The sequence below is a fragment of the Macaca nemestrina genome, chromosome 4 (assembly GCF_043159975.1).
Source record: "Macaca nemestrina isolate mMacNem1 chromosome 4, mMacNem.hap1, whole genome shotgun sequence".
Lineage (NCBI taxonomy): Eukaryota > Metazoa > Chordata > Mammalia > Primates > Cercopithecidae > Macaca > Macaca nemestrina.
Genome location: NC_092128.1, coordinates 155,124,900 through 155,147,110, shown reverse-complemented (window position 1 = coordinate 155,147,110; position 22,211 = coordinate 155,124,900).

The following is a 22,211-nucleotide window of genomic DNA, read 5'->3' as shown; positions in this document are numbered from 1 at the left end:
AAGGCGATAATAGTCATGGTGATGGAGGTGATGGAGGTGATAATAGTAATGGTGATGGAGGTGATGGCGGTGATGGTGATGATGAAGGTGGTAATAGTGATGGTGATGGAGGTGATGGAGGTGATGGTGATGAGGAAGGTGGTCATAGTGATGGTGATGGAGGTGATGATGGCAATGGTGGTGATAATGATGTGATGATGATAGTGATGATGGTGACAATCATGGTGACAGTGACTAATTTATTCAGTGTCCGCTATGCACCAGGCACTGTGCTGTCTTTCAGAGAAGCTATCTGTTTGGTGGGTGCGAATCTGCCTATTTTACAGATGAGACTGACTTGCCCAATGTCACTCAGCCGGTAAAGGGTAGGGCGAATATGTCAGCTTGAGTCTGAGATTCCAGAGCCTGAATCAGACCAAGGCTTGAGGGAGGCGGGGGTAGGGGCTAGGGCTGGGGTCTGGGCAGATGGACCCCACTTGCCAGCCAGTGAGTTGGGGGGAGGAGCAGAAAGCTGGCTGGGCACCGAGCTGTCCACATGGGGGCTGCCCTAGCTGTGGCCGGCTGGGGAAGCCAGTTATGGCCCCTCCCTGGAGGGAATAAGGTCAGGCCAGCAGCAGAGGTGACACAGGGAGTTAGGGGCTGAGAGGTCCGGGGTGCAGATGACCAGACCTGGGTGGGGGTTCAGCTGCTCCAGGTTCCCATTTTGCAGATGGGAAGATGAGGCCTGGAGATGGGCAGGTATCTTAAGCATGTTTCTTCTCATCTATCTATATAAATAATATATAATAAATATTATAATATATTTATATATTATAAATTATAATAAATATTATATAATAAATATAATATTTATATATTGCTGGAGTGCAGTGGCACGATCTTGGCTCACTGCAACCTCCGCCTTCCAGGTTCAAGTGATTCCCCTGCCTCAGCCTCCTGAGTAGCTGGGACTACAGGCGTCCGCCACCACGCCCGGCTAATTTTTTGCATTTTAGTAGAGACAGGGTTTCATCATGTTGGCGAGAATGGTCTCCATCTTCTGACCTCATGATCCGCCCGCCTCAGCCTCCCAAAGTGCTGGGATTATAGGCGTGAGTCCCCGTGCCCGACGTCTCATCCATATTGATGATGTGTTGACATAACGGGGGACTTGCTGGCCAGGGAGGGACTGCCTCTCCTGGTGCTAGCTGATTGCTGGGGATGGCCAAGGCCCCCACGACTGCACCTCTCGTGTGCAAATGCACCAAGGCCCAGGCTGCACCCGCCTCCTCTTTGGGCTGTCACACTCCTGGGCCAATACTTCCCTGCCCTAAATCACCCAGGCCAGGAAGGTGCTGACATGGTGATTGTGAGGGAAGTGATGGTGGCTATGACTGACCAGAGGCCACCCCTGCAGCCCAGCGCCCTCCACAGTGACCCACCCCTCCAGCCCCAGGTCTGCCTGCTGCTCACCGGCGCCGTCTTCCCCTCACCCCTGTGTCCTCCTGACCAAGCCTTTTCCCCTCGAGGCCCTTCATGGCGTGCCACGTGCCCCTCCTCAGGGAACTGAGTGTCATCCCTCCTTTCAGGGTGGTTGTTTCTGTCTGTTGCTCTATCATCCTTGAGTCAGACAAATCCAGGTACAAGTTCCCAGATGGCAGAGGTGGCCCGGGGTGTGTGTCCATGTGAGACCGGTCTCAGACACAGATCAGCTTCCCGGCTTCCCACAGGTGGGGCCGAAGTGGGCTGAGCAGAGGCAGGCGGGGACAAGAGGAGGACACATGTGGGCTTCTGGGTTGAGGACAGGGACCTCGGGTGGAGACACACACATGCTTCATCCGTACCGGGCTCTGAATTCTGTGCCTCTGTGCCTGCTGGAGACTGGGAGTCCCTGCCTGACTCTGGGCCTGGGGCCTCTCTGTGAGCCAAAGAAGGAGTGATGTTTTGAGACGTAGGCTTTGCATGCTGGAGGCTGGCATGGGTTGGCGAGGGCGGTGGAGCCTCAGGGCCAGGTCAGGCCTAGGGAGCTCACCTGCGTGCTCCCCTTCTTGATAGAGCCATCGCCCTGCCCAGGACCTGCTTGGCAGCACCTGAAGGTAACAGAGGGCTGGCAGCCCAAGTGTGGGGCATTGGAGCCATGGGCTGGGGTGGCAGCCGTAGCTGGGCGGTGTGGGCAGGGGGCTGGCAGGCGCTGGCCGCGGCTGCCTCCTCCAGGGCCTGCTGGCGCGGCGTCTGGCCGCGGCCCAGCACCGCCGTCATCTGGGCTCAGCTCTCTCTGTCTGCGGGGCTGTCTCCCTGGTGGTGCCGGCCCCGGAGCGCGTGGCCACGGCCTGCCTAGTCCACCCGACATTGAAGCCTCCCTGTCATAATTGGCAATTTTGTCATATTTATTCACAACAGATCGGGTTGTCAGGAGCTTGTGGGGGCTCTCCGGAGGCCTGCCGTGAAATCAGTTTGAAATGGCGTGTCAGGTTTTTCTCTCCCTGCTGAAGCGACCATCTGGCTGATAGACTCAGCGCTGGGATGATACGCTGACCCAGGGAATCATGGCTAAGCCGCTCCCGGGGGGCCATACGCCGGCTGGGCAGCCCCTCGTGCCACGCCTGACCTCCCTGTAGGTTCTGGGAGCCAGGCCACAGGGCGAGGCCTGGGCTGGGCAGGGACAGGGGTGGGCATCAGGCTGGGAGCTCCCTGATTACCCCACTGGCCCTCCATGCTCTACCAAGTGGGCGCCTTGCCACCATCCCCAGTCCACCTGGCAGACAGAGTGGGGTGCAGGGTGGGGTGGCACAGCTCGTACCCCTGCAGATCCACAGCCGGTCTCGGGCTTCCACTGGGAGCTGGCGTGTACATGGGTGTGTGTGATCCTGAGCATGTGTTTACACACGTGTGTGCTTGTGCACAGGCCACATGACCCAGTGCCCCATGTGTACCCACAGACGAGGGTAAGAGATATTCGCTGCTGTGACAAGCATCCCCAAGTCTCAGTGGCTGCCCAGATTCAAGATGGAATTTCTTGATCACAAGGCAGCTGGGGTTGAGCAAGTCAGTCAGGCCTCCAGGCACATTCCTATGAGCAGCCTGGACCCACCAGCCTGTGGTTTGTGAGCACCCAGTGTCACCAGGTGTGGAGGGGGAGCAGGGGAAAGATGGAGAAGGAGTTGCGTGCAGAAAGGTCCGAGCCGACTCCAATGCCTTTTGCTTGGTTCTTTTAATTTCAGTACTGATCCTGGGGTCCCACGTAGGTGCCAGGAAGGCTGGGAAATGTGGCTTCCTGGGAGCCCTCCCCCTCTGTCACCCAGGCTGGATGTAGCGGCACAATCATAGCTCACAGCAGCCTCGACCTCCTGGTCTCAAGGGATCCTCCCACCGCAGACCCCTCGAGTAACTGGGACTACAGGCTTATTCCACTCTACACCTGGCTAATTTTTAAATTTTTTGTAGAGATGAGGTCTTACTATGTTGCCCAGGCTGGTCTCAAAGTTCTGAGACCAATTCTTAAGAATTTCTCAAGCAATTCTCCTGCCTCGGCCTCTCAAAGTGCTGAGATGATAGGCATGAGCCACGATGCCCAGCTAATTATTTTATTTGTTTGTTTATTTATTTATTTATTTATTTATTGAGACAGAGTCTCACTCTGTCGCCAGACTGGAGTGCAGTGGCGCGATCTCAGCTCACTGCAAACTCCACCTCCTGGGTTCAAGTGATTCTCCTGCCTCAGCCTCCAGAGTAGCTGGGATTATAGCCATGCACTGCCACGCCCGGCTAATTTTTGTATTTTTGGTAGAGATGGGGTTTCACTGTGTTAGCCAGGATGGTCTCGAACTCCTGACCTCGTGATCTGGCCACCTTGGCCTCCCAAAGTGCTGGGATTACAGGCGTGAGCCACTGCGCCTGGCCCCGGCTGATTATTTTACTTTTATTTTTTGCAGAGACAGGGTCTCGCTTTGTAGCCCACGCTGGTCTCAAACTCCTGGCCTCAAGTGATTCTTCGGCCTCAGCCTCCAAAAGCGCTGGGATTACAGGTGTGAGCCACCGCGCCTCGGCCAGGAGCCTGTCAGGCAGGCCAGGCGTGTGCTTTAGGCATCAGCAAAGCCGTGTCACCGAAAACATCTCTGGGCAGGTGTGGGTGGGAGGGGCCTGACCCTGGGCGGGAGCCTCACCCTGGGCCAGCACTTCGGGACTGGGATGGGTCAGAGGAGGGGTGGCTGGCTGACATCGCCTGGTCGTTTTTAACGCTGACAACCACATCAGGAAAGTCTGTTAGGCAGCGGTGGCGAGAAATTGATTGGTTTTGGAGCAAAGACCAAAAGCCAGGGCCTTGGGAAGGTTGTGGGAACGACAGGGTGGCAGGTTGCCTGGCTGCCGGTTCCCATGTGTGTCTGTCTGTCTGTTCCCTGAGGGACCCGGGGTCAGGGGAGGGTCTAGGTGGCCCCATCCTGCTGCTGAAATCGCCAGCATGGACTTTGGGGGATACTGGGTGCACAGGGGCCTGGCAGGGATCCAGGTTAGGGTCTGTCTTAGAGCCTCATTGGGGGTTGTGGCTGGCACTTCCCTTGGGAGGCCACTCAGGGTCCCTGCAGCCCCCACCCTCCCGCACCTGCTGTCTCCCAGCGGGGCTGGTGCCTGGGGGCTACCTGAGCAGTGCTCATCATATCCCCAGTCTCCCCCTCCACCGTGGCCTTCAACCTGCTCTTGGGCCTGGGGGATGTTGCGTCCACACCTGGCTTCTAATCCCACTGTCTCTGCTCATCAGCTGGGTGATGCTGGACAGGTGGGCTCTCCTTTCTGACCCTCAGTTTATTCCTCTGTGATGTGGAGAGGAGACCCCAGCCTGCGGGGGCAGGAAGCCTGGGGCCGAGAGAGCATGGTGGATCCCCTCTTCCCCACTGCTCTCCCTGTCTGCACTGGGTGAGCCCCGGCCTTGCGCTGCCTGGAGGGATGTCAGGTGGGCCCTGCTGGCCCTTCCCACAGCCCGGTGTCTCATCTGCCCAGTGCCAGACCCGGACACCTGGATGCCGTGGGGGAGACCCCAGCGAGTGTTGGGGGATGGCAGCGAAGCCCCTGCCACCAGCTGTGGTGGAGTCTCCGGGGAGGCCTAGCTCCTGGCTCGGCCCGCTAAGTGGGGTTTGCATGTTTGAACTCCGAGCCCGGTTGCTATTTTTCTAAGGATTAGGAGAATCTTCGGCTCTTCACACAGCGCTACCCGGGCCGAGACAGGCGTCCTCACTGAGCGCCCAACACCCAGGCCTGCCTGGGAATGGCAAGGGGGGCACAGAGGATGCCCCGGGCCTGATGGGAGGGACGGGGCTGTGGGAGGAATTGGGGGCAGAGGCAGAGGGGAGGCCGGGTCCCAGGCCTCACGACCCTGCAGGCCCAGCGCCTCACTAAGCCTCAGGTTTCCAGCTGCTGAAATACACCACAGTGCTGATGCCGTCCCAGTGCCACTCCTGGCTCAGCCCTGCGTTCTGCAGGCGCGCCCAGCCAGCCTCCCTCCCAGCCTCGGTCTCCTCATCTCTGAAATGGGCCATAGCCCATGCAGGGCTGTAAGGGAGTTAATGTAATTCTGGACATGCAGTGGTCACCCCCAGAGATGTGCACCGCCCAGATGGGAACCTGAGCCCCAGGCCTGGGCACACCATGCTGACCGGAGCCATGCTGTCCACCCAAAATGCACACTGAGTCGCAGAGACACAGTATGAGAAACAAACACAACAGTTCAGCAACAATTGTGTTTATATTTAGTATATGTTGAAATGATGATGCTTAGGACTATTTAGGACTAAATAAAATATATTATTAAAAATAATTTCAGGCCAGGCATGTTGGCTCACACCTGTAATCCCAGCGCTTTGGGAGGCTGAGTTGGGCAGATTGCTTGAGCCCAGGAGCTCAAGACCAACCTGAGCAACAAAGCACGACCCTCACGTCTACAAAAAATAAAAAATTAGCTGCATGTGGCGGTGTGCGCCTGTGGTCCCAGCTACTTAGGAAGCTGAGGCGGGAGGATCACTCGAGCCCAGGAGGTCGAGGCTGCAGTGAACCAAGATGGTGCCACTGCACTCCAGCCTGGGTGCCAGATGGAGACCCTATCTCAAAACAAACCCACAAACAACAATCACAGAAAAAGTAACTGCGTCTGTTTCTCCTGGCTGTTTTTGGCTGTGGCTTCTAGGAAACGTAACATCGCATGCCTGTGTGGCTCAGCCCTGTTTCCTTGGGCAGGACTGCTGCAGACGATGTTTTCACGCCCCCTTTCTTTGCCTCTATTTATTGGTAAAACTTCGAGGCTGCAGCAAGCTAAATACAGGACCCTCGTGCTCTTAGCTTGTCAGGTTCCAGCCTGGAGTGGGTTGGAGATCTTGAACTGGCTGCAACTTGCCGGAGGCTCAATGGCCTCTTGGACTCTCGGAGGGTGAGGGGCCGATTGGGGGTCTGGGGGCACCTGGAGCTGGCTCTGAAGGACGTCTAGGACTTGAAGAACGAGGACAGAGGGTGGAAAGCTGGGCTCAATGTGGGCAGGCAGAGTGGGGGGCCAAGGTGAGGGGGGGCAGGCGGTGGGGTTGGCAGCAGCCCGAGAAGCCCAGGCTGGAGCTTGTTCCCCTCCCTGTGGGCACTGGGGCCGTGGAAGACTTTGTTTACTTTTTACTCTGAAACCATCTCAAACACAAAACAATATTGTAAGAATAGGCCAGGTGCCTTATGCCTGTAATTCCAGCACTTTGGGAGGCTGAGGTGGGAGAATTGCTTGAGCCCAGGAGTTCGAGACCAGCCTGGGCAACATAGCGAGACCCCATCTCTAAAAAAGATTACCTGGATATGGTGGTGCATGCCTGTACTTCCAGCTACTCAAGAGGCTGAGGTGGGAGGATGGCTTGAGCCTGGAGGTCAAGGCTGCAGTGAGCTGAGGTTGTGCCACTGTACTCCACCCTGGGCAACGGAGTGAGAGCTTGTCTCAAAAGGAAAAAAAAAAGTGTATATTCTTACTATGTATAGTAAGAACAGTATAAAGAACTTTGTCTTTCCTGAACCTTTTGAGAATGTCTTGTTGGCACAAGCTGCATTTTCCCCAAATACGTGATACTCATTCTACAAAATCAGGAAACACAGGCTGGGTGCTGGATTGAAGGGACTTTCTTTCTTTTTTCCAGTCCTATTGCAATCAGTTTTTTTTCTTTTTCTTTTTTTTTTAGACAGGGTCTCCCTCTGTTGCCCAGGCTGGAGTGTAGTTGTGTGATCATAGCTCACTGCAGCCTCGACCTCCCTGGGCTCAAGTGATCCTCTGGCCTCAGCCTCCCAAAGTGCTGGGACTAGAGGCAGGAGCCACCACACCCGGCCTTCTGGTGACTTTCTGGTGGATGTGGAGGGACCTCCTGGGACTTGCTAGGTTAGGTCATGAAAAGGCTTGGCCAGGCGCGGTGGTTCACGCCTGTAATCCCAGCACTTTGGGAGGCTGGGGCAGGTGGATCACTTGAGGTCAGGAGTTTGAGACCTACTTGGCCAACATGGCAAAACCCCGTCTCTACTAAAAATACAAAAACTTAGCCGGGTGTGGTGGTGCACACCTGTAATCCCAGCTACTCGGGAGGCTGAGGCAGGAGAATCGCTTGAATCCAGGAGGTGGAGGTTGCGGTGAGCCAAGATCATGCTACTGCACTCCAGCCTGGGCAACAGAAGGAGATCCTCTCAATAAAAAAAAATAAAAAAAAAAAAAAATGTCCAGGCGCTGTGAGCTGTGACTCATGCCTGTAATCCCAGCATTTTGGGAAGCTGAGGCAGGCAGATCACCTGAGGTTGGGAGTTTGAGACCAGCCTGACCAACATGAAGAACCCCCATCTGTACTAAAAGTACAAAATTAGCCGGGCGTGGTGGCGGGTGCCTGTAATCGCAGCTACCTGGGAGGCCGACGCAGGTGAATTGCTTGAAACTGGGAGATGGAGGTTTTGGTGAGCCAAGATTGTGCCATTAACCTCCAGTCTGGGCAACAACAGGGAAACTCCAACTCAAAAAAAAAAAAAGAAGAGGCTCGTGGCTTCTCTCTTTAGTCTCTTAGGACCCCCATGCTGGGCCCCCCTGAGCTACCCTGTAAGAAACTTGATTATCTGGGACCACCATGCCATTGAGGCCACCAGTGGGCATGCAGCTCATTGTCCTGTGTAAATCACACAGGCCCCGCCTGAGCTCAGCCCCAGCCCTATCCTGGGCAGTGAGGAACTGTGGAAACCATGCAAGAGTCACCGGCTGAGCCCTGCCCGGATCACCGACCCACTAAATAGACAGAGACCCTGCAGCTGGTGTTCTAAGCCACTCTATTTTTGGGGGGTTTGTTAGGAAGTGGTAGGTGACCAGAACACAGGCTCACAACTCCCTTCTACTCCTCAGACCCCGTTGCCCCAGAAACGCCCTTCACAGCAGAGAGACCTGCACAAAGCCACATGAGACACACCGGTGTCATACCTCTCCAGTGCCCCCTGCTCTGCCCGGGGCCTCCCCCTGACCCCCAGGACCCCTGCACTCTGGGAGGTAACAGGCCATTGTGGAGCGCACCTGTCCTGGGAAGTATCTGCCGTCTCCTCTGCATTAGTTTGATGATTTGGAGAGAGCAGCCCAGGAGGACCCTGGTTCCTCTCTGGGACATCCTCCCAGGGACGCCTGGTTTTGGCTGCCCCTTGAGGGATGCTGTTCACTTTGATTGTTTGATTCAGGGGTGTCTGCTAGATGTCCCTACTGTAAAAGTGACTCTTTTCTCGTTGAGACTGGATATCCTGTTTGTCACCAAATTGTCCATCTTCCCACTTATTTATTCTCCCCCGTTTCGATATGGACGCCTGTTTCGCTGAGTTAAAATCTGTTCAAATCATTTTCAACTTGGATGCGCAAATGGTCCCAGTTTTGGCTGGAGGGAGCCCTCTAGGAGGTTCACCTGTCCTTCATGGCGTCCCCATCCCGTTCTGACACCTGCATCCTGAGGCGTCCCCCTCACAGCTCACACGTGGGGTTCTGGGCTTCCAAGGTGTCAAAGTCACAGGACGACTTCTGGTGGGGAGTGCAGGTAGGGTGTGCGGCTCCGTTACCCCGACACAGTCACACCCACCGATGCTGCCTGGAGTCACATGGTCCTCACAATGGGCCTGGACCACTCCCACCATCCCAGAATGTGACCTGTGGGACCCAGAAGGCAGCCCCCAGACAGGCTGTGGGGCTTCCCACTCGGTCTTAGGAGGCCTACCTGGCACCTGTCCCAGACACGCAGGTCCAGGGACTGGGAGCAAGGGTGCAAGTGTGTGAAAGTGGGTGTGTGTGCTTAGCATGTGAAAACAGACGTGTGTGTTCACATGTGCACCTGGGCGAGGGAGCAAGTGAACGTGCACAGGGATCCATGTGCATGTCTATGTGTGTGCATCTGATACGTGTGTGTCTGTGTGTGTGCATCTGATACGTGTGTGTCTGTGTGTGTGCATCTGATATGTGTGTGTCTGTGTGTGTCCATCTGATATGTGTGTGTACATCTGATATGTGTGTGTCTGTGCACGTTCCTGTGACCATGTTCATGCCGTGGTGGGAACCTAAGGCGCTGGGGGGCTGGGGGGAGGTGCCTGAGAGGGTGAATGTTCTTGCACACATGCTTGTGTGTGCTCACGCCTGAACCAGTGTGTTCATGTGAAGTCCTGGGTGTGGAGTGCCCACCTGCATGTGTGTACACACGTGCAAATGTGGGTAAGCATGTCAAGTGTGTGCAAGCGGGTCCATGTGTAAGAGTGCATGCACGTGTGTACAAGCATGTGCATGTGCATAAGCATGTCCGTGAAAGTGCATGCATGCACAAGCATGTGCATGTAAGCATGTCTGTGTGTGAGAGTGCATGCATGCATGTACAAGCATGTGTGTAAGTGTGTCCGTGTGTGAGTGCATGCGTGAGTGTACAAGCATGCATGTGTACGCATGTCCTTGTGTGAGTGCATGCATGCGTGTACAAGCATGTGCGTGCATGTAAGCATGTCAGTGTGCGTGCCTGCATACGTGTACAAGCATGTGTGTGTCCATGTGTGAGAGCACAAGCATGTGTGTGTGTGTCTGTGTTTGAGAGTGCGTGCATGCATGTACAAGCATGTGCATGTGTGTAAGCATGTCCATGTGCAGCCTCAGGTAATTGTCAGGTGGGAGGTGTTCATTGTGTCCGAGCGCACACATGCTTTCCCGCGTGTGGACGTGTGTGTGCACGGGCAGTGGTGCCCAGAGGGCGTGGGAGGGGCGCTGCAGACCCTGAGGAGCTCCCCACTCCCTGAAGACGCTGACTGTTGCCCCGACTGGGGCCGTCAGACTCTGCCCCGCAGCAGCCTGGGCTGGGGTTGGGCCTGGCCCCAGCTGGACTTTGCTGGCATTGGGGGAGGGGATGCAGCAGACCTGACAGCTGGGGCCGAGTGGCAGGACCCAGTTCCCTCCTGGGGCTGAAGCCCCCTCCAGGCTGTCCTAAGGCCTCACCCAGCTGAGGCAGCAACGTCTCCCACCCAGGCTTGAGAAGGAGGGACTAGAGCTGGGCCTGGGGGTCAGGTGGGGCTGGGACTACAGGGCCTGGGGGCTTGGACTAAGGGGTCTGTGGGACCAGGGGCCTGGGGAGGGGGCCTCCCTGGGCTCTGGAAGCCTCCATGTTCCTGACTTCCATGGGAAAAACAGCTTTGCCTAGGGCTGGTGGGGAGGGCCTGAGGGTGCCACCCACTTCGCCCTCAGGGGAGCCGGCCTGGGGCTCGGAGAGGCTGTTTCCTCTCCTAGGAGGCCTGCTGGGCCCCAGCCGCAGGCGCCCCACTCTCCGTGGCCTGCAGGATGGGAGGGATCATCGATCCTCCAGGCAGGGGGCAGTGGTGCTGGGAGCCACGTCCCCATTGACTGCGCGGTCTGTGCTCAGTTCCTAATTGGCAGGGCCGGCTGCGTGTATCTGTCTGGGAATCCACAAAGCTGGCCACTCCCCCCACCACTTGGGGGGCAGTGTTGGGAGCCAGGACCGGGCACTGGTATCCTGCCCCTTGGGCAGCCAGTCAAGGCTTCCTGGATTCAGAAGGTAACTCCCAAAGGAGGGTGGTCAGCAGCTCAGGGGACCCAGTGATGGGGACACCACAAGGGAGGGGTCAGTCCCCCACCCAAACTGAGCCCAGGGCAGCGGGAGCCTCCCACGGGTGTGGGAGACAGACAGGGAGATCAGGAGACCGGGCCTGTGGTGAGGGGCCTGGGACCCTGGTACAGGAGAAAAACAGGAGTGGATTGCATGTCGGGAGGAAGGGAGGTGAGGTGACCGCAGAGCAGGGCCAGGATTGGGGCCATCGCTATAGGCCCAGGACAGCAGTCACTTCCCTGTGGGGGTGAGGCCCCACCTGTGTCCCGAGGGGAGCCCTGAGGGCTTGGGTAAGAGATGAAGGGTGGCCTGGAGCTGCCTGGAAGATGCTGAGCTGTCTGTCTCTGGGGGTGTGCAAGGGGAGGCCCTGAGAGGGTCCTGGACCTGCATGCACAGGAGTTTGAGTGGACGAGACAGACCTCAGAAGTGTCACCAAGAGCCACTCTGCTGAGCAATTGTGAGGGCAGGGCCAGGAAGCCAGGCCTTTGTCCCCGGAGAGCCCTCCTGAAGGGATGCTTGCAAGCTGGGGCCCTGCGGGGCTCCCCACTCTCTGCCAGGCTCACTGCCTGCCTGGCTTCTGTCCCCTCAACCCAGTCCCCCCAGAAGCCAGCTGACCCCCAATCTGGCCAGCCACTGCCTAGTGCGGCTGCCAGTGACAACAGACACCCTACAACCTGAACCTCAGACAGAGCATGAACCCCGAAGGGCGGCGGGATCCTCCTTGGCCCCCGGCCGTGGCGTCCCGGGGTCCAGGTGTCCCTCCTTCCAGCTCCCCACTGCTCCTGCCCCCAGATCCCCTGCCCTCCCTCACTCCCGATGCCTGCAGCCCGCTTGGGCCCTGGGAGCCTGGCTTGCTCAGATCCCCCTCAGCCCTCCTTCCACGCAGCCTAGACCCCAGGACTCTTGCTGCAGAAGGAAGGGAAGCATTGCTGACGTCTGACTGTGGCCAGAGAGGCCCCATGCTGGCCGCTGCCTGTGGGCAGGGGCACTGGGGTCAGTTCCTGCCAGGGGACCCGTCCATGGGAGCCGACTCTCCGCAGTTCTGCCCCACTCCGCTCCATGCTCGGCCACCACAAGTCGGCAGCTGGACATCGGCCGGGAGGGAGTGTTTGCACCGTGGAACCTGGCAAACGCAGCACCCCAGGGCTTTATTTCCTGAGAGCGTTTACCAGCAGCAAGCATCACGCCACAGATTTATTTTGCTTCCAGCAAACTTGCCCAGTGACTCATCTACTCCCGTGTTCTGGATGGGGAAACTGAGGCCCAGAGAGGGGCAGGGGTGCCTGGAGCCCGCAGCCCTTGCATAGCGTCATGGTGGCTGAGTTGAAGCTGTTCCTGTTCCTGCCCCTGCCAGACACAGGGAGACCCCTGGGTCCCTCCATGCCCCTCCTACCCGTCTTGCCCACCACCCCAGACAGGTGCGCGGCTGCCCTGCCCACTCGCGGGCCTGTGGGCCCTGCCGGCCCATAAATCAGCCGCTAATCCTTCCCCTCCACCGGCCTCTCGCGGGGCGTGATGGATGGGTTCCTGGCCTCGCCGACTGCTGTGAAATCACTCAGCAGCCAGGCAAGCCCCTAAATCTGACGCACAGAGTGTTGAAAGGAAGGATGTCTGTTTTCCTAACCTACCTCAGTTACAATAAATATTTAAAATGCACATTAACATCCTCTGGCCGCACAATCGGCCTCTGTGGCCCCGGCCCGTGCAGATTTAATTAGCCCCCGGCTTCCCCTGCTGGCCGCGCTCGCCCGTGGACGGAAGGCCCCTGTTTTCTTAAACTCCCGGCCCGCCATAAATATCGGCCTCGCACAGCTGAGCCGAAACAGAGGCTTTTTGTCTGGCGTGGCCGCCCTCCACTGGCCTCTCGGCTGGGCCTGGCAGGGCGGGCACCAGCGCCGGGCGGTGGGGGTGGGAGGGGCCCAGCGGGGTCTCTGGGCTTGTGAGTGCCGGGAGTGAGTCCCTGGGTATCCTGGCTGCTGTGAGCCCTGGCTGGGGTCCCCGAAATGCTCCCCAGTCCCAGAGGAGTGGGGAAGAGGTGGGGACTCCTGAAATAAAGGGGGAGCAGGCCTCCAGTGTGGAGTGGCCGGGGCCAGTGCTGCCCAGTGGTTCTTGTGCCCGGGGCCCCAACAGTGGCATCCTGGGATGGCAGGTACCCCTGTAGCGCAAAGCCAAAGCGTTAGGGCCTGTCAAGTGCCCTGGGGCCAGGCCCTGGGCTAAGCACCTTCCTGTGACCCTCTCAGTGGAACCCCTGGCAGTGGGGATGGTGTCACCCCCATTTGAGAGATGAGGAGACTGAGGCTCCAACGGGGGATGAGGCTTGCCCGAGTCCCACAGATTGAGAGGGGCAGACCTGGATTCGTCTGCGGCCCAAGCTTTTAGAGACCCTGGCGTGGTCTGCGGGGCAGCCGGCTTGTCCACAGCCTCGCTCATTCTTTCCTTCGTTCCTTCATTCATTTGTTAGTTTACCAGGCGTTTCTTCTCTCTCCCTCGCTCCCACCTGTCTTTGTTTTTCAGGCATCTGGTTCTGCCAACCCCAGGGAGCGCCTCCCTGGGGCCCCAGCCCGCACTCTGGCTGGTGCAGAGGCTCCCGAACCAGGTACCCAGCCGAGCACAGGCCTGGAGGCAGGAAAGCTTCTGGGGCTACAGGGCACAGGCAGGGGCTGGGAGGGGAGGGGACACTGGCTGTGGTTCTGGAGGCCCCGAATGCCAGGACGAGGCTGCCTATCTCTGGTAGGGTAGGAGCAAGAAGCGGGCAGAATGGAGATGGGAAGGGGCTGGGGTGGGGCCAGGCTGGCATGGAGGATGCCAGGAGTTCTCCCTGTGGAGGAGGTGACTGCAGGGAGTCCCGCTCACCCTGTCCTCCACTCTCTCGGCTCCCCAGGGAGGTGTCTCCGAAGTCCCCGCCTCACTCAGCCTCCAGGAGGTGTGGAACTGGCTGAGCTTTTCCAAGCTGTGGATAGGGCCCCTTGGGCCAGCGAGGACCCCAGGCTGTGAACACACGGCTGGAATCAGCACTCTGGGCACGGGGCTGAGGCTAAAGGAAGCGACCCAGGCCTGCCTTCTTTGGCCTCACGTGGTGGGGAAACTGAGGCCCAGACCAGGGTTGCCTAACACACAGGTGACCGAGTGTGCAGGCCCTGGTTCCTGAGTATGGCCCTACTAGGAAATGAGGTCTCTGCAAATGTCCAGATAACTATGGCTGAGGGGGGTTCTGTCTAAGGCGACAGCTGTCCTCAGGGGAGGATGGGGAAGTCAGGCTCGGAGACATGGAGAAAAATGCTTCGTAAAGATGGGCAGAGACCCCGGAGCACCACGTCTGCACAGCGAGGCCCGCCCAGGAGTGCCAGCAGCCCCGGAGGTCGGAGGGGCCCTGGAGCAGGGACCCCCAGAGGGAGGAGGGAACCAGCCCTGCCAACGCCTGGTCTCAGACTTGGCCTCCAGAACGGAGACGGCCAATTCCTGTGGCCTGAGGCTTCCTAGCTTGCGGCATTTTGTTCCAGCCGCCCACAAACCAGTGCCATGGCTTAGCCTGGGCGCCACCGGGTGCAGGTCCTTCCGTGACATCCCATAGCCCTGAGGCTGGTGGAAGAACCCAGAAGGTCTCCAGCAGGCTGGGCCTGGCACTCAACGCAGAGTCTGAGGGGCTTTTGGCCTCTGGATGGCAAAGCAGGTGGAGGAGGCAGAGGGGATGGGGGAGTGCGGCCCCCAGGGAGGAAAGCATTTGCACCCCAGGCCCAGCCCCACGGCATGACTCTTCCAGATGTCACCTGGTAGGGGCAGTGTTCAGAGTCCTTTCTTGGGGCTGCAAGATCCATGGTGTGGCCCAGGGAGTGGGTACCAGGGACCCCCATGCAGGTCAGTGTGAGGCCAGCTGTGATGCGCCATGCACTGCCCTCTGCCCCATCCAGGTGCCCTGAGGGTATGGCCAGCATTTAAGGGCCCTCGCTTCCCGGGGGCGTGTATGTGGCTGCTGCTCTCCGCCCCCCTGGGCTGGGGTCTCACCATCCTCCTCCTCTGCTGCCCCTCAGGACTGGCTGGGTGCTTCCTGGGTTCAAATCCAGACACCACTTGCTGGCAGTGTGGTCAGGGTGGGTCTCAAACGCTTCAACTCCAGGTCCTGCTCTTTGGACAGGGCCTCTGGGGAGGGCCTGGGAGGCTACACTGAGATGTGCTGCCCCCAAAGCACTCCACATCTTGGTGGCTTCAAACGTCCATTTTGCTCACAAACTGGGGACTTGGCAGGGCCAGGTTGTCTCCGCGGCAGCTGGGAGGCGGGGTGGAGGTTGGATCCAGGCAAAGGCTCTTCACTTGCACGTCGGGCATGAGGTCCAGGGCTGGGGCCTGCAGGTGCCCCTGTGTGGCCTGGGCCTCCTCACTGCATAGAGGCCGGGTACCAGGGCAGATGGGAGCAGCACGGCCTTCTCCCACTCTGCTCGGGCACCTCAGAGCTTTCTCTCTTCCACATGCCAGCCGTTAGAAGGGAGGCACCGAGCCTGCCTGTCTTCCAGGCAGGGAAAGCAGAGGCCTTTGTCTCGATGGCAGAGGCCAGTTCTAGATAGGTGTGTGGGAGGGGAGATGCAGCCAAGGCCGACTTCGGAAAATCCTCTTGGACACACGAGGCGCTGTGGCCACGTATGGCGCTCAGGGTCCAGGCCTGACCCCAACCACTGCCCCTGACGATGCCCCAGAGGCACCCCACTGCCCCCCAGCCCACCCTCCTCCAGGCCCTGCCCCTCCTTCCAACCACAGGGCCCAGGAGCCTGCTGCCGCCTCTGCCCTCCCTCCTATGCTCTCCTAGTTCACTCTCACTCTCCCCAGTCACCTCCTCAGGGAAGCCCTCCCTGACTTTCCCCAGATCCTCCTTTCACAGCCCCGCTCCAGGCTCCTGGGCTTCTTTAGAGCACAGGTGTGGGCTGCAGGGCTGCATTATATTGAAGTATTATTATTCTTCAATGTCTGTCCCCACACTCCTAGCCAGCCTCCACCGAGACTGTAGGCTCCAGCCCTTAGCACAGGGCCGGCGTTCAGTACATGTGGACACATCATCATTACCTGTGCATATTCTACACATCATTATATATTTTATTATATATTATGTGTGTCTGTAATATATCTACATATATTATTCTGTTATATATAAAATGTAAATATAAGCTGGGCACAGAGGCTCACGCCTGTAATCCCAGCACTTTGGGAAGTTGAGGCAGGAGGATTGCTTGAGTCCAAGAGTTCAAGACCAGCCTGGGCAACATAGTGAGACCCCCATCTCTACAAAAAATCTGTTAAAAATTTGGCAAGGTGTGGTGTTATGCACCTGTCATTCCGGCTACTCCGGAGGCTGAGGTAGGAGGATCGCTTGAGTCTAGGACTTCAAAGCTGCGATGAGCTATGATCCCATCACTGCACTCCAGCCTGGGCAACAGAGCAAGATCCCATCTCAAAAAAACAAAAACAAAATATGTATATGTGTGTATATGTACATGTGTGTATATATGTATGTGTATATATGCGTATGTATATATGTATATGTATATATGTATATGTATATATGTATATGTGTGTATATAGATATGTCTGTATGTATGTCTACATATGTATATATGCATATATGTATAGTCTATATGTGTATATGTCTATATAGAGGTATATTAAGAAAGGAGACCACCACTTTTCCTGCTGCCCCCGTCTTCCCCACTTTTGCCTAGTTTATAGGACAGGAGAAAAGGAAAAAAGCACAAAGTTGAAAAGAAAAAGAAGTAAGATATAAATAGCCAGACGATCTTGGCACCACCACCTGGCCCTAGGAGTTAAAATAATAATAATATCAACCCCTGCCCTAAACTACTTGTGTTATCTGTAAATTCCAGACATTGTATGAGGAAGCATTGCACAACTTTCTCTTCTGTCAGCTGATGCAGGAAGCCCCCAGTCACGTTCCCCACACTTGCTCCATCTATCACGACCCTTTCACGTGGACCCCTTAGAGCTGTAAGCCCTTAAAAGGGCCAGGAATTTCTTTTTCAGGGAGCTCAGTTCTTAAGACGCAAGTCTGCCGAAGCTCCCGGCTGAATAAGCCTCCTTCCTTCTTTAATCCAGTGTCTTGAGGAGTTTTGTCTGCGGCTGGTTCTGCTACATATGTATATATGCATATGCATATATGTATATGTGTGTACATGTGTCTATATATGTACATATCTATGCATATATGTATATGTGTTTATGTACATGCATATATGTATATATGTGTATTTGGAGATATGTATATGTGTATGTATATATGTGTCTATATATGGGTATGGATATATATGTATATGTATATATGTGTATATGTACATATATATGTGTCTATATATGTATTTGTGTATGTGTATTGTGTATATATGTCTATATATGTATATGTATTTATGTGTATGTGTGCACATGTATGTTTATATATGTATGTGTGTATATGTATGTGTGTATATGTGTATATGTGTATATGTATGTGTGTATATGTATATATGTGTATATGTATAGTCTGTATATGTATATGTCTATATATAGGTATATGTATATATGCATACATATATGTATATGTGTTTATGTATATGTGTATATGTATATATTTAAGTATATGTGTATATGTATATATTTATGTATATGTATATATGTATATGTGTATATGTATATGTGTGTAGATTTGTTTATAAGAGAGACTTATTGTAGGCATCAGCTGCTGTGATCGTGGGGCTGGCAGGCAAGTCCCGGGTCCTCATGACCAGCTTCCAGGAGGGGCAGACTGGATGCGGGTCCAGGAGCAGAGATGCTGTCCGCAGGTGGAATCTCTCCTTCCTCTGGGAGCTTTGGTGCTGCCCTTACTGCCTGCAGCTGACTAGACCAGGTCCACCAGGCTGCCCAGGGTCATTTCCTGGACCTAAAGTTGCCTGACTGTAGGTGTCAGCTGCATCTACAGGGCACCTTGCACAACCCCAGGGACAGCGTTTGCTGGAGTCAGTTTGTTGCCCTGTTCCTGGGACGCTGGTGTTGGATGCCATGGTGAACCCTCCTGGGGGCACTGTCCTGACAGGGGAGCTGGGCACCTGCCCCCAGAGGGCTCCCTGAGGAGGGTGGGGACCTGGGAGGCTGGGGGATGGCCGGGTGGTTTCCTCTCAGCGAGTGGGGAGGTGAGGTAGTGCTTGAACTTGGAGGCTCTCGGAGGTCCGGCTAAGACGTCCCTTCCACAGGCATTTATGATGCACCCGCTGTTTGTCAGGCTCTGTATCTTGCGGGGAGCAGTGGAAGGGGTGTCTGGGCCTGGAGGCAAATAGGGCAGGAGTGATGGGGGTCTAACCTTGTGGCCACGGGAAATGGTAGAGCAGGCGAGGTGGGGTCCCTGGAGTATAACACACAATGTCTTCCCCTCCCCCCTCCTGCAGGCCAGGTGGGGCTCACGAAGCCTTGCCCCGCGGGTGACCAGGAGAGAGAGAGCTCTGCCTGCGGGCCCAAGGACGTCCCTGTCCTCCTGGCCTCTGCCATCGTACATGGGAAGGGTGTATGCGGGAGAGAGACAGAGAGTGAGACGGGATCCAGGTTCCCCATTCCAGGTCCCACCCTCGGGGGAGGAGCACCGTGTGTGGTCTCTAGGGGATCATGAGCCCCTACAATTGTTTGCAAATCTGTGCAGACTGAAAGTGTGCACACGTATGCCATGTGTGTATGAACGTGTGCATGCATGTACACATACACATATGTGCAGCACGGTGGCACAGGCCTTCGTGCACCAGCATCCTGGTGGCAGGGCAGAAGCGCCTGGCCTGGCCTCTTCTGCCAGTCCCGGAAGCCCATGTCGTTGCCTCTGACTCCTTCGTGGCTTGGGGCTGTCACAGCCAGCCCAGAGGCGGCACAGAGGGCGTTGAGCCCCTCCATGGGTGGACTATCACTGCAGTTGGGAGCCGTGCCTTAAATCCTCCATGCGTGACGGCTCAGGTGCATCTTCCAGGCAGATCACTCTGGCAGGGAGTGTGGGTGGAGGCCAGAGGCTGGGGCCTGCTGGCTTTGCCCCTCTCAGCGGACAGAACGGCCTCTGCCCTGCAGGAATCCCGAGCCCAGGAGAGGAGAGTTTCCCTGGAGGTGGAGGTCAGGCCCAGCAGTCAACAGACTGAGCTCCTTCGGGCCAGGGCAAGCAGGAGGGCTTCCCAGAGCGGGCACAGTGGATGGCTGAGCAGGCCGGACTCTGACATGAGGTCTGGACAGGCCCTTCCGTCCTTCCGGATGCTGGTCCCCCTGCATGTCTGACCACTGGCCCACCTGCCCACGGAGCGGCTGAGATGCTGGTGTGCGCGTGTGCATGTGCACGTGTGTTTGTGAGCGCGTGGGGCTCTCTGACAGCCAATAACTCACAGGCACTGCCAGAGCCCGCTCCCGCTCCCACCCGCTCACTCCTGTTTACGAAGCGAAGGGTAAGTGTTTAATTAGTCGCCTAATTGCCTGGGTAATTGGAGACGAACTCAGCTCTCCAAGTAATCAGTCGGAACAGCCTCGAAAATATCTGGCCCAATATTCATTAGTGTGGCTCGATCGTTAAACAGTTACCGTGTTTGGTTCATGACAAGGCCCAGCAAACAGCTGCGTGCCCGGCAGCCCCCGCCAGCCCTGGCGGACAAACGGCTCCGCGCAGACGGACGGACAGCCGGTCGGCACTGGGGCATAGACGTGGGTGGCCCATGGGGCACAGATGTGGGTGGCCAGTGGTACCCAAACCTTCCGTCTCTGCCCTGTCTGCCTGCCTTTTCCCCTGGGCCGCCCTGGTCTCCCTGCAGCTGCAGAAGGTCCCTCGGTCAGTTGGGCCACCCCTACCCCGCCAGTCTCCTTTGCCCCCAGGGAGCCCGGTGGCTGGGATTCTGGGAGCAGAGCAAAGGCAGAAACCAAGGCAGCTGGATGAACAAGGCTGGAGGGATAGGGGTCTGCCCCTGCAAAAGAGGGCTGTGGCCATCAGCAACGCCTCCCCACACACCTCCCCGTATGGATTACAAAGCAGTTGCACATCCACAGGGCTCTTCTGCTCTGTAGAGTCCTGCAAAGTGAGGGCCAGAAATGGGCCCACTTTACAGATAGGGAAACTGAGGCTCAGAGAGGCAGTGCAGCCTGGGATGGAGCCAGGTCTCTGCCCTCCATCAGCAGCCCCAGAGTCTTTTCTGGAGTTGGGGCTAGCCCATCTGCTTCCTCTCCCCAGAGCCCACCTCCCTGTAAAGAGCAGAGGAAGTGACTACCAGGGCAGGGTAGCGGCAGCTGGAGCCCTGGGCCTCCCGTGGAGCAAGACAGCTCCTCAGGCAAATCCCACACCCGTCTGCAGCTGTGGCTAAGAAGCCACCCGGTGCCCTGAACACGTTCACGCATCTGCTCACTCATTCGCTCACTCCTCATCTCACAGCTATTCTTCGAGTTCTTCCTGGAGCCAGGCACTGGGGCAGGCTGGGCACGGCAGGGAACAAACCAGATCCGGCCCTGCCCCCAGCCAGGTCCCCAGGGCATTCTGAAGGAGGAGGGTGTGCAGCAAAGGGCCCAGGGTCTGGAGGAGGGGCTCCTGGACCTGAAGGAGGAGTCAGAGCTGGCCAGGTGGGGAGGGGAGGGAAAAGCATTGGTGGGTGGAACAGCGTGTGGGGAAGTCCCTGAGGCTGCACCGGTGGGGAGAGGAGGGGCTGGGAGGAGCAGGGGTGGGGAATTGTGCAGTTTGTGTGACATTTTTAAAAGATGCTCTGCAAGGAGGATGGGTGCGGCCCCCAGGGAAGCCGGGAAGGTGCAGCGGTACAGGAGTGGGGTGGTGCTGTGGACTGGAGAGGGCCACGTGTGCCTCTCCACTCCCAGGCTGCACTGCACCTGTTCTGGGCCTGGGAGGGGAGCAGGCTTCACCCCCCACCCCCGCCTCTAGCTCCCTGGTCTCTGGCTTGGGGCTGGGAGACGAGAGAGGGGAAAGTGTGAGTTTCCCTGGCTCCCTCTCCTAGGGCTGCCGTGTGGTGAGGGCTCCTTCCTCCTCCAGAGCCACAGCTCCCCCAGCAGCCCCACTCCTGCCGCATCCTGGACTGTGCCCGCCCTTCCTGCTGCTTCAGCCTGGGTGGCAGTGGCCTGCACTGCTAGCCCCAGGACACTTGCCCGAGTGATCCTCCGGCTCCCAGTCCTGCCCACACCTCTGTGGACAGCCCCCTCATCAGAGCTCCTTTTCTGCTTTGAGCCAGCCCTCGGCCAAGTTCCACGTTCACCTGACTGCCACCGAGAGCACGGCCGTTTGAGGTCCACGCACTGAGGGCCCCTTTCCCTGCAAGGGCAGGCACGTGACCTTGTGGTGATTGCACAGGAAGAGCTGGACTTGGAACCAGGAGCCTGGGCTTGGACCGGCCCTGCTGTGTAACTTTGGGCAGGCCACTTACCCTCTCTGAGCCTCATCTGCTCAGCTATTGAATGGGTGTAAAAAGAATAGCCACAGATGGGGGGAACATAAGCAAAAGCACTAAATAACTGGAAGAAATTAATTTGGAGAGCAGGTTGCAAAATAAACAGCTACTGTTGATGGTGCTTTCAACAGCTGCCTGGCCTGGTACAGGTCTTTACAAATGTCACCTCACTTGATATAATCCTCCTAACCTCCTCTTCCTCTTCCTCCCCTCCTCCCCCTCCTCCCCCTCTTCTCCTCTTCCCCCTGCCCCTTCTCTTCCCCCTCCTCCTCCCTTCTCTTCCCCCTCCCTCTCCTCCTTTTCCCCCTCCCTCCTCCTCCCCTCCTCCATTCCCCTCCTCCCTTCCTCTCCTCCCCCTCCTCCCTCCCCTCCTCCCTTCCCCTCCTCTCTCCTCCCCTACTCCTCCCCCTCCTCCTTCTTCCTCCCTCTCCTCCCTCCCCCTGCTCTGCCCCTCCTCCCCCTCCCCTTCTCCTCCTCTCCCCTCCTCCTCCCCCTCCTTCCCTCTTTCCCTCCTCCCCTTCCTCCCGCTCCCCCTCCTCCCCCTTCTCCTCCCCCTCCGTCTCCTCCTCCCCTCCTCTCTCTTCCTCCCCCTCCTCTCCTTCCTCCCCCTCCCCCTCCTCCTCTCCCCTTCTCCTCCCCTCCTCCTTCTCCCCCTCCTCCCTCCTCCTTACCCTCCTCCCTCCTCCTCCTCCTTCTC